Raw genomic sequence first — 10,087 nt, 5'->3', positions numbered from 1 at the left:
GCACATGTGGATGGTGGTTCTGTAATGGGGGTCAGCTGTTCTCCACGTTGGGTTAGTTGTTGCCTGCTCGTGGTTGATGGATCCATACTTGTGGTCAGTTGTTACCTCCTGGGGGCAGACTGTTCCCACTGATGCTTGGCGGTTATGGGTTTGTGGTTGGTTGGTCCAAATCTAGGCTAAACTCCTGAGGTGTACTAGTAATCTCAGCCACGTTGAAGCCATGTGTTCTATCCCAATGATTCTGACCTCTGTATATATGCCTTCCAGAGGGCAATGTAGAGCCCCAACCCTACCCTTGGTTTGGTCATCAATGCCCTGCTCCAGCCTATGGCAGTCCTCGGGTGGCGTAAGGTTTCACAAGGCACCAATTCTAACACCCCTGACTTCCACTTCAGAATTCAACATAGTTATTATCAACACTACCATCATTTCTTCTGGGACTCTCTCTCTTATGAAACTAGATGACCAGTTTATTAGAGAGTACTTAATTTCAAGAATGGGAGGTGGAAGAGAGGCATGCAACCAGTAATGTGGGTATGAGTGTTGAGCTTCCTACCTTCTCGGACCATGCTCTTCTGCCGGAATCTCAACTTGTTCACCACCCAAGTTCCACTCTTCCTCCTTACTTAAAAACAGACTGTTTTACCTACCTCTACTCTCGGGATTCTAATAGAGTTATATATTTTACCATGGCATGTTCCATCTGATATATTTAGGGTGATTCCTTACCCCCTCCCCAAAATGTTTTCCTTCAAATAGAATCCTTAAAGCTTAGGAGGCTTACTTTCATGGAAGCAGAAGTGAGTCAGGTAGCATAAAGAATCAACATTTCCCAACCAGGAGGTACTGAGTGTGTTGTAAGCACACAACAAATAAAGTAATTATAATTTCCATTATCATTCATCCTTACATTGTTTTCATGATGTGATTCCCGTGGATTTAAAAATCAATGTATTAGGGTGCCTGGGTGGCTAAGTGGGTTAAACCCTCTGCCTTCAGCTCATGACGCCAGGGTCCTGGGACGGAGCCCCGCATCAGGCTCTCTGCTCAGCAGGGGGCCTGCTTCCCCCTCTCTCTCTGCCTGCCTCTCTGCCTGCTTATGATCTCTGTCAAATAAATAAATAAAATCTTTTAAAAATATAAAATAAAATAAAAATCAATGTATTTTACCATATCAACAGATGCAAGAATTATTGTCAAAATTCAATAATCACTCATAAAATCTCTTGACAAGTGACAAATAAGGGAATTTCCTACATCTGACAAATGGCACATGCCAAAAGAAATAATAATAATAATAATGATAATCCTACAGATAAGTTTATGCATATTGGTAAAAGACTGAATCTTTTCCTCCTACAGATCATCCCAAGGATGTCTACGCTCACCAGTCCTATCCCACATCATGCTAGAGAACTTGATGGGTGCACAAACTCAATAAAAAGAAAAAAAAAGTACAGATTTTTAAAGGGAAGAAATAAAAGTGCCCCTATTCACCAATGTCATGACATTTTTCTCAAAAAATCTATAGGTACCCACAAAAATAGCTCTTAGAACTAATGAGTTTATTAGCAAGGTCACAAGATACAGTGTCAACATACAAAAATCAATTTTATTTCTTCCTACAAGAAAGGAATGATTTGGGCTCCTGGGTGGCTCAGTTGGTTAACCATACAACTTCTTGATTTCAGCTCAGGTCATGATCTGAGGGTCAAGGTATGGAGCCCTGCATCTGGCTCCATGCTCAGCAGGAAGTCTACTTGACACTCTCTCTCTCCCTCTCCCGCTGCCGCACACCCCATTCATGTGCTCACATGCTCTCTCTCTAAAGTAAATCTTAAAAAAATAAGGAATGATTAGAAAATTCAATTTTAACGTGCCATTTACAAAAACATCAGACAAACATGGAATACTTAGATATAAAAACAATAAAATATGTGCAATATTTATATATTATATATGTATATGAAATATTTCTATAGCCTGAAAACTAGATAACATTGATGAGATAAACCAAAGACAACCTAAATAAAAGGAGATATGAAATGAGTTTAAAGATGGGATGCCTGGGTGGCTCAGTTGGTTAAGCAGCTGCCTTCAGCCCAGGTCATGATCCCAGCGTCCTGGGATAGAGTCCCACATCAGGCTCCTTGCTTGGCAGGGAGCCAGCTTCTCCCTCTGCCTCTACCTGCCACTCCGTCTGCCCTGTGCTCACTCTCACTCCTCTCTCTCTGACAAATAAATAAATAAAATTTAAAAAAAAAAGAAAAAAAGAAATGAGTTTAAAGACCAATTATTTTTAAAATGGCAATTCTCCCCCAAATCAATCTATAATTCCAATATAATCCCAATCAAAATGCAAGCAGGATTTGGAAAAATTGAAATATATAAGCAGATTCTCAAATTTATATGGGAAAAACACGTTTTAAAACAGACAAAATAATTTTGAAAATCAAAGTTGTTGAACTAATGCAATCAGATTTCATGCTTTATTATACAGCTACAGGAATCACCACAGCATGCTACATTGGTGAAATGATAGGCAGGAGCATGAACAGAACAGAACAATGTCTAGAAATAAACCCACACATAAAGGGTCAAATGATTTTCAACAAAGGTGAATAAGCAATTAAGTATAGGGCAGTCTTTTCAAGAAATATTACTGGAACAAGTGAACAGACATATACAAAGATAAAACACTGAAATTTACCTCTGTGTTTCATTTCATAAACAAAATTTACTGGAGAGGTGCCTGCCTGGGTGGCTCACTCTGCTGGATGTCCAACTCTTTTTTTTCTTTTTTTTTTTTAAAGATTTTATTTATTTATCTGACAGACAGAGCACAAGTTGGCAGAGAGACGAGGAAGCAGGCTCCCCGCTGAGCAGAGAGCCAGATGCCGAGCTGGATCCCAAGACCCTGGGATCATGACCTCTCAGCTTAGTTCCTGATTTCAGGGTCATGGGACATGGCCCCTAGGTGGGCTCCAAGCTGGGTGTGGAACCTTCTTAAAAAAAATTTTTTTTTACTGGAAATGAATCACAGACCTACATATAAAATTTAAACTGTGAAACTACTATGAGAAAATAAGGGAGAAAACCTTAGCAACTTCAAAGATTTTTTTTAATAGGATCCAAAAAGCATTAAACACAGAAGAAAAACTTTGAGAAATTCTATTTCATCAAAATTTAAAAATTGATGTCAAAATGCACTCTTTAGAAAATGAAAAGGCAAGCTACAAACTGGAAGAAAGTGTTTGCAAAACAGATCTCTAATAATGTGCTAGTGTGCTAAATACATACTGAATTAAAACCTCAAAAATAAAAGGATCGATCTTTTTTTGTTTTAAGATTTTATTCATCTGAGAGAGAGAGAGAGAGAGACAGAGGAAGCACCAGCAGGGGGAGAGGCAGTCTGAGCCAAAGGCAGACTTCCAACCATCTGAGCCACCCAGGAACCCCGGCATCAGTCTTCTTTAATGGACATAAGATTTGAGGAAAAATTTTATATATTGCAAAAGATGGCCAGTGAGTACATGAAAAACAGCAGTCTATTTCATCAGATATTAAGGAAATAAAAATTAAAATCACAATGACATACTACAGTACAACATGAGAATTAAATTTATTTTAATTCCAGTATAGTTAACATACAGCGTTATAGTAGTTTTGGGTGTACAATATAGTGATTCAACACTTCTATATGATATTCAGTGTTCATCGAAATAAGTGTACTCTGAATCCCCTTCATTTCTTTCCCCCTCCCCCAACAATACACACATTCCCCACCCTGGGGTCACCATCAGTTTGTTCTCTATTGTTAAGAGTCTGTTTTGTGGTTTGTCTCTTTTTCCTTTGTTTCTTAAATCCCACATGATGGGGCACCTGGGTGGCTCAGATGGTAGAGCATCTGCTTTCCATTCAGGTCATGATCTCCATGTCCTGGGATCCAGCCCTAAGTGAGGCTCCTAGCTCAGTGGGGAGTCTGCTTCTCCCCCTCTCTCTGCCTCTCCTCCTGCTTGTGCTTGCTTGCTCTCTCTCTCAAATGAATAAATTAGAAAGCAATTTTTAAAAAATAAACCCACATGTGTGAAATCATATGGTATTTGTCAATCTCTGACCAATTTCATTTAGGCTTATATGATCTAGATCCATTCATGTTGTTGCAAATAGCAAGATTTCATTCTTTTTTTTATGCCAGAGCAATACAAAACTATGAAAATTTCAGAAGTTGACAATATGAAGTGTTGTTCAGGAAGCAGAGCAACTAGGACACTCTTATGTTTGCTGGGAATACAAAATGGTACAGTTACTTAGGAAAACAACTTGCATTAACTTATCCACTTAGGCAAGCCTACACCTACAATATGACTCAACGGTTCCACGCCTACGTATTTAGCTCGCAGACATGGAAACTTATGGCCGCAGAAAAATATCAACATATGAACGTTGATAGCAGTTTTCTGTATCAATGCCCCAAGCTGGACATAATCCTTTAATGCAAATACTTGTATAGGTACACAACCTGTGTTACATCTGAACAGTAGATTCCTACCCAGGAATGGACATGAACAGATTACTAATATATGCAGAACATGGGTGGATTTCAAACGCATTTTATTGAATAAAACAAGCTAAACTCAAAAAAACCTCAAACTATATGATTCCATTTATAGGACATTGTGGAAAAGCCACAACTAGAGGTAAAGGAAACAGATCAGTACTTCGCAGAGGCTGGAATTCACAAGGGATGGATTACCAAGATGCAGGCAGGAGAGAAATTTGGAGAGGTAATGGTGCTATTCTTTATCTTGGTTATGGCAGTTCACTGAAGGCATTTTGATCAAAACTCATAGAACTGTACACTAACACAAGTCAACTTTTTCGTATATAAATTATACCTTAATAAATCTATTAACTAAATGAGAGTACTGAGGTCATCCAGTTGATATGGTCCTGTCACTCTTGAGGTCAGTGATGCTTACAACTTATTTGTAATGAAAAAAGTACTCTAATTTCTTCTTCTGGGGACCAGTCAGAATTAAGTGATCATGTGAGACTCTCTGGGCCTTTAATGATCGTCTCTTCTCTTTTTGTCACTTTAAGAATCAGCCCTAATGACCTGGGACATCTGTTCAACTAGTGTAGTTCAAGGCTAATGCGAGTCATTGGTTTCAGTCATTTTTTCATGTGGCAAAATATTTGGTGTTTCATTCTCTTTCAACACACAAAAATCTTTTTTTGCCCCCTCTCCCAAAAGAAATCTCACTTAAAAACTTCATTATAGGAGATGGGTAAATTGTATGTCATTCCAGGTCAATGAGTAAGTGATTGCAACTCTGAGAACAAGTGGAAAGTCATGTTTAAGAGAACAGCCTTTGGAATCATATAGACCAACGTCACACTCCAGGTTCTGGCTTTGGAGACATCATTTAATATTTTTTAGAGAGTCTATTTTTCTTCTGTAGGATATTCACAGCATCTTTCTTACAACAAGGTTATTGCAATATTAGTGTATGGCTCAGCGTAATATTTTCCCAGTTTTTTTGAAGTATAATTGGCTTATAACATGGTATAAGGTTTACAGTTTTACTGAATTGATACACTTACATACTGCAAAATCATTAAAACCATCACCTCATATAATTAACATACCATATTTGTGGTAATAACATTTATGATCTACTATCTTTAACAACTTGAAAGTATACAATAAAGTACTATTGACTATAATCCCCATGCTGTACATTGGCTCCTTAGAACTTATTCATGTTATAACTAAAAGTTTATACCCTTTAAAAATACAAATCAAAACCACAGTGATACCACCTCACATCAGTCAAGAGTGGCTAAAATTAACAAGTCAGGAAACAACAGATGCTGGCGAGGCTGCGGAGAAAGGGGAACCCTCCTACACTGTGGGTGGGAATGCAAGCTAGTGCAGCCACTCTGGAAAACAGCATCGAGGTTCCTCAAAAAGTAGAAAATAGAGCCACCCTACGACCCAGCAATGGCACTACTGGGTATTTAAACTAAAGATACAAATGTAGTGATCTGAAGGGGCACGTGCACCCAAATGTTCATAACAGCAATGTCCCCAATAGCCAAACTATGGAAAGAACCTAGATGTCCATCAACAGATGAATGGATAAAGATGTGGTATATATACACAATGGAATACTATGCAGCCATCAAAAGCAATGCAATCTTGCCATTTGCAACGGTGTGAATGGAACTAGGGGGTATTAAGCTGAGCAAATAAGTCAGTCAGAGAAAGACAATTATCTTATGATCTCCCTGATATGAGGAATTTGGGAGGCAAAGGGGGGGTTCGGGGGTAGAGAAGGAAAAAATGAAACAAGATGGGACTGGGAGGGAGACAAACCATAAGTGACTCTTAATCTCACAAAACAAACTGAGGGTTGCCGGGCGGAGAGGGGTAGGGAGAGAGGGGTTGCGTTATGGACGTTGGGGAGGGTATATGCTTAGGTGAGTGCCGTGAAGTGTGTAAGCCTGACGATTCACAGACCTGTACCCCTGGGTCAAATAACACATTATATGTTAATAAAAAAAAGTTTTTAAAAAGAATGTGAGGAAACTTCTCAGTCTGATTTTCTTCTAGAATCCAGCATACATTCCATAGTAACCTGACCTGGCTGCTAAGAAGGCAAAGGAAACACATTTCCCTGAAATCAAGCTGTTGCAATATCATCTGCTTTTATCAAAAGTGTGGAACAAATGCATCATCTTAGCCCAAAACTAAAACTTGGAAGTAGTCATTTTTCATTACATTGTTTGGAATTAAAAACATATTAAATCGGTCCATTATGAAAATTCTATTGTCTATGTTATATGTTTCAGACCATGTTTGTATCTTAAGGCTATGAAACAATTTTTGTAATTGTAATAAAAAAACAAATTATTGACTTAAAAAAAAAGTTTATACCCTTTAATCAACCTCTCCCCATTTCCCCAACCCTCTCAGCACCTGGTATCCACCATCCTATGCCAAGTCTAGTTCAGCTTTTCTAGATCCCATACTGAAGTGATACGGTACAGTATTTGTCTTTCTCTGACATATTTCACTTAGCGTAATGCCCTAAAGTTCCAGCCATGTTCCATCAAATAGTAGGATTTCTATCTTTATCATTGCTGAATGATATTCCATTGTACAGATGTAGGATATCTTCTCCATCCCCTCATGGACACTTAGGTCATTTCCCTATCTTAGCTATTGTAAATAATATTGCAATAAACATGAGAGTGCAGGCATCTCATCCAGGTTCATGTCCTTTGGATATACATGCAGAAGTAGAATCATGGGATCATATGGTAGTTCCACTTTCCATTTTTTAAAGAACCGCCACACCATTTTTCCACAGTGGCTGTACTCATTTACATTCCTACCAACACGGCACACAGGGTTCCTTTTTCCACATTCTTGCCTGAACTTGCTATGTCTTGATTTTGATAATAACGATGCTAACAGGTCTGAGGTGATACCTCATTGTGATTTTCATTTGCATTTTCCTGATGATTTGTGCTACTGGGCATCTTTTCTTATACCTGTTGACCATCTGTCTGTGACTTCTCTGGAAAAATGTTTATTCAGTTCCTCTGCCAATTTTTTTTCTTTTGTTTATTTTATTTTAAAGATTTTATTCATTTATTTGGTAGGCAGAGAGGCAAGCAGAGAGAGAGAGGTAGAAGCAGGCTCCCCACTTGAGCAAGCCTGTGCGGGGCTCCATCCCGGGACCCTGAGATCATGACCTGAGCCGAAGGCAGAGGCTTAACCCACTGAACCACCCAGGCACTCCTCTGCCGACTTTTTTATGAGACTTCTTTAAAATACTGAGTTGCAGGGCACCTGGGTGGCTCAGTGGGTTAAGCCTCTGCCTTCGGCTCAGGCCATGATCTCAGGGTCCTGGGATTGAGGACTGTGTTGGGCCCTCTGCTCTGCAGGGAGCCTGCTTCCTCCTTCCCCTCTACCTGTCTCTCTGCCTACTTGTGATCTCTTTCTCTTTCAAATAAATAAAAATCTTTAAAACAAAAATATTGAGTTGTAGGAACTTCTTTATATACTGTTGATATTAACCCTTTATTAGAGATATGGTTTTCAAATATTTTCTCCCATTGCACAGGTGCCTTTTATATTTTGTTGATTATTTCTTTTGCTGCCAGAACAATTTTAAAAGACACACAGGCTTATCTTACTACTTCTACCATCCACCATTTGCCATCCTTCCGTCTTAGATTTATTCTATCAGTTAAAGCCTGGATTTCTTCTTCAACAACTTTAAGTTCCCCATCGGAACAGCGGACCACTCTGTGTTCAACAGAGATTGTGCTCTGTCTGGTCTGTCCTCTTCAGAGGTAAGTCACTCCCACACTCTACTGCATCATAAAGAACCACCAGCAAACTGCCATAGGACCCATTGCCCTAGGAGAACATCAGGGCATCAAGTGATGTCAGAGTACCAACTTCTGAGCCTTCAGATAAGCACAGACCTCATACCCACACAGATATCCACACACCAACAAAAAGCTTCTAGTTGAATATTCAAGTGTTAAAGCCATCTATTTCCATCAAAGAAGAAACCCATCCTTGAATAGAATGGAAAGGACTATCAAGAGTAAAAAGGAGTTAATCAAGAAAGAAAGTGAGCTGGCTTGCCACTGTTCTGTAGGTCCCAAAATTAGACAATAAGACTCATACCAGGTATGACAGCGTATTACAGTACAGCAAGCAACAAGAGCATCAGACAGGTAATTTTGCTTCCATTGGATGTGATCCAACAGATGAAGTCTATACATGTAGACATATTGTATCTGAGGAACTCAGAGTCAAGAATTTGCATATTTTATAGCAAGCAGTAAACTACCTAGTCCCTCCCCAACACCCTTTTCTCAGGTAACTAACAGTGATCATCTCCTGTGAGGTCTTCATCTAGTTAATCCACCTACATGAATAACCACAGAAACTATCCAGTATCAGAACAGTGAAGCTCTGAGGCTTGACACAATCAGCGCTATTGTTCAGAAATACCTCGTACCCATGGAATACCACCTCTCTTCACAATTACCAAACAACTTATAGTTCAGGTAATAGTCTCTTCCCATCATTTCTTTACATACAGAAAATTAATTTACCTACAACCTGGTACATTTTTCTAGCTTTGGGTTAAGATGTAGTCCAAATTTGCCATGGTCATACATGAACTTTTTACCAGTTAGTCATAGTTCTGACTGGTTACTGAAGGTCAATAAGCCAGAACTGACACTGGAAGAGTGACGTCTGCATGAGGACAGACTAGTGCCATCAAGGAACACAGCCCCCCAACACACAGCAACATTAAATACTAACTAGAGATTGCATAAAGTGACTTCATAGAAGCTCTGAAAATCAAACAGAAGATCTAGAGCAACCAAACAAACATCCAACCAAGAAAAAAACCACATTCAAAATGGGAGAAAGAAATTTCCTCAAAATTTTAGGAAATCTGTGCTCCAAACCTTCTTGACCTGGAATAATGCAGTTTGGGGTAAGTGGTAGACCCGTCCCCATTTCCCTTTCTTGAACTAGAGAGAACATGGTAGATGTAATTTGGAAATATTTTAACTGGTTTTAGGCACTGCCTGAGGATTGATTTCTGTGTCCCATGATTCTGGTATGACACAAGCAAAAGTGACACAGTTTGGCCAAGGCTAGGAAAAGCGACAGGAAACAATGTACTTTAAGTCACTAGTGATAGCTGCAGAGGAACCTGATACACGCAGATGCTAGGACAAGAGGTTATGGACAGAGGAATACAATAGAACAGCTAAGTCCTGAGAAGCAGGAGAGCAAATCAGAGGAAAAGTAAGACATTTGAAAGCGGGTGTTCTTTTGAAAGATTTAAACACATACACATATACACACACACACACACACAATCACAGAGAAACCATATAATCAGAAAAATAACTTAAAGACCTTAACCCTTTATGAAATGCTGATCCCAAATCTCAGAACATGCCCTGATTATTAGTGAAAGTTTTCCTCTGCACAGCGGCAATCTGCAAAAACTCGAAGCCATAGCGGTTGTTTCGT

The sequence above is a fragment of the Neovison vison genome, chromosome X, assembly GCF_020171115.1.
Source record: "Neovison vison isolate M4711 chromosome X, ASM_NN_V1, whole genome shotgun sequence".
NCBI classification, from domain to species: Eukaryota; Metazoa; Chordata; class Mammalia; order Carnivora; family Mustelidae; genus Neogale; species Neogale vison.
Note: the sequence above shows the minus strand (reverse complement) of the source record.